Below are 2,657 nucleotides of genomic sequence, written 5' to 3'. Positions count from 1 at the left end.
ATTGTGTGATCTAACGAAAAAAATTGAAGGAATTAATCGTTCGAGGTGAAAGAGGTTCGTAAGAATCAGAACGGTGTTTGATATCTCATCGACGCCTTCTAGATTTAAATACCTTGTCTTCGTCGGATTCTAACGCAACGCTAAAGTTTTCTTTCTGCGGGGGTGGCGTCATGTTTCGGATAATCGAGGGACACAGGCACAGAAATTCAGCGTGTACGTAATTGGAGACGTTGCAACGTCGAGACGAGAGGGATGGGCAAACGTGGCACCTGAACGTAAGTGAATACGGAGGAAGGAAACAGCTGCGGGACGAAGAAAACAGTCGAACGAATTCGCCGTAGCTGGATCGACGCCTCCTCGAGAAGGCCTCGAGCAGCATGCAGTCGACCTTGAAGATCGAAGATGATCTTCCCTCTCGAGAGCGCGCTGGCGCGCGTATACGGTGTTGCTTGTTTAACTGCTCGCGCTGGTCTCGCGTCGGAGAAATGCTTGGGAGGAAAAGTTCCTCGCGGGACGTCGATTAAACCGCTGCGAGCTACCGGACACCGTCAGTGCGGATGCACCGCGCATCCTGCGGTGTGCAGGCTACGATTTCATCTCTCTATGTGCTTTATTCCACGCTGCCACGGTCTCCATGCTGATGTATGAAAAGTTTATTTATGGGAGACGTGGCTCGTTCGATCACGCGAGAACCGCGTGACGGTGGAACACAACGAGCTGAAACCCGACTATCATTCTGTTCGCCGGACGTTAAACGGCCAGGAATTAATAACCGGCGCATACGTGGCAAAAAATCTGAAAAGGTACGACCACGCTGGGCGTTGTTCTCGCCTTTGTCGTTTATCGTTTCTCCTTTCTCTACCTCAGTTTGTTTTCGCGGTTCTCGCGTACACGTAGAGGAAAACGTAGACACGATTGTTCGAAGCTAACAACTCTCTCTCGAGAGAGCTCCAACGGAACGAGCCACCCAGCGCAAGCTCGGATTCAGTTTCCCTTGATTTACCAGGCCCACTTGGATTTCTGCGCTTCGAACAATTTATCGTATAGGATCTTTCCCTATTTTAATCGGGGAATCTGCGCTCGGCTGATAAATTGCCGCGTTTGATTTCCCGAGTTCAGATTTCACCGACGATACGAGAATAACAGTAGTAACGGTGATTTGTCTTGGTCACTGTCGGTTGGCCGAACCGCCGATTACCATCTTCCTTCTGCCCTTCGTACTCGAAAAACTAAATCGCTCTAAGGTTCTTTACGGGTGTACCTTTCGCTTTTAATAATTTCGTAACAGTGCGTTTACGCTTCACCGGGGAAAATATGCGGAATAACGAAAAGGTGCGTGCATTCGACCAATACTGGTCTTTGCTTTACGAACGGCCCTACGGGGATTAGATCTCGTGAAAACGAAGAAAGAGGAACGAGGCAACCTGGCAAGTGAACAAGAGACAGAGACGGAGAGTGGGGTACTTGAGGCCGCGTGGGCCGCCAAGACTGCATTCCTGTAGGATCAAGGATCCCTGCTTGAGTCGCGTATGTGTAAGTACCTTCTGTGTACGTGTCTCTGTACTCAGTCTGTACTGGTGTAACTATGTACTTGTGTCTCGATGCCAGGCCGTATGCACGAGCACACGATTACACTCGGACTCCCCCTCAAGAGCGCGCACACATACGCAGTTAGTGCGCGAATGGTCGCAGAGGGTCGTCGTTGTGGCCATGGTTCGATTGTCAAGTATCGAATCCCCGCGGCTTTTTTCCCTGCCACGATATACATGCCTCGGTGTGCAGTAGGAAGAAGAAACAAGTTTTTACATCCCGATGACACTGACGTACCAATTTCCTGAGTTCCAGTTCCCGAATCTTTATAGCCGGCAGACAGGCCGCGACAAAATTTATTGGTCGCTCCGGCGAACGTTCCGTGCGCTGCCAGTACACACGCAACGACTGCGCGGCCAGCTGCCCAGGATCGAGACCGAAAAGAAACGAACGCGTACACGCTCGATGGATCGATCGTTTTAATAAGAACCGTACGATCGACTCTCTTCCCGGGGCCTTGTAAAAATGCCACGCTGCTCGCTATCAATAGCCGCCGTCGGAGGAATTCAGAAAATGTCACACGAAGGCAGAACGAGTCGTAGGAGTTGTAGCCAGTGTTTCAAGAAAGCGACAACGTCTTCGAAAGGAATCGAAGGTGGAGAGGAAAAAAGCTGCTCGAAACGGAGAGAACAAGCTTGTTGGCGAGCCAATGACGAACGTGCTTTGACCGGTGTTTAACGAGTTAAGTCACGAGAACGCTCTAAGGACCCCTCAAGGACGATCATCGAAAATAGTGGCTGCTTTTCCATATTTCGCGTGATCGGTGCACGGGTCTGCGCGCGTGGTAAGAGTGGCAGAGGTCGTACGCTCTCGCGCACATCCCAAGCCGTTCGTTGGCCTTTCCACGGATTTGATTTCCTTTCAAATCGACGCCGTATTCCTGGCTCGTCCATGCAGGCTGCGCCGATGGAAACTGGACTGACTGGGTTTAACGGCGCGTCTTTAAGCTCATGTCGGTGCCGGTCGTACGCACGTTGTGCGTGCACGCGTGTACCCGTGTGGCCGAGTGCGCCACCGCGCGCTCTTCTACAAGAGAAGGAGACCGCCGCGAACGCTGGAAGAACGTG

Source organism: Bombus impatiens, unplaced genomic scaffold (assembly GCF_000188095.3).
Source record: "Bombus impatiens unplaced genomic scaffold, BIMP_2.2 scf_0136, whole genome shotgun sequence".
Lineage (NCBI taxonomy): Eukaryota > Metazoa > Arthropoda > Insecta > Hymenoptera > Apidae > Bombus > Bombus impatiens.
The sequence above is the reverse complement of the archived record's forward strand: the minus strand, read 5'-3'. Positions refer to the sequence as shown.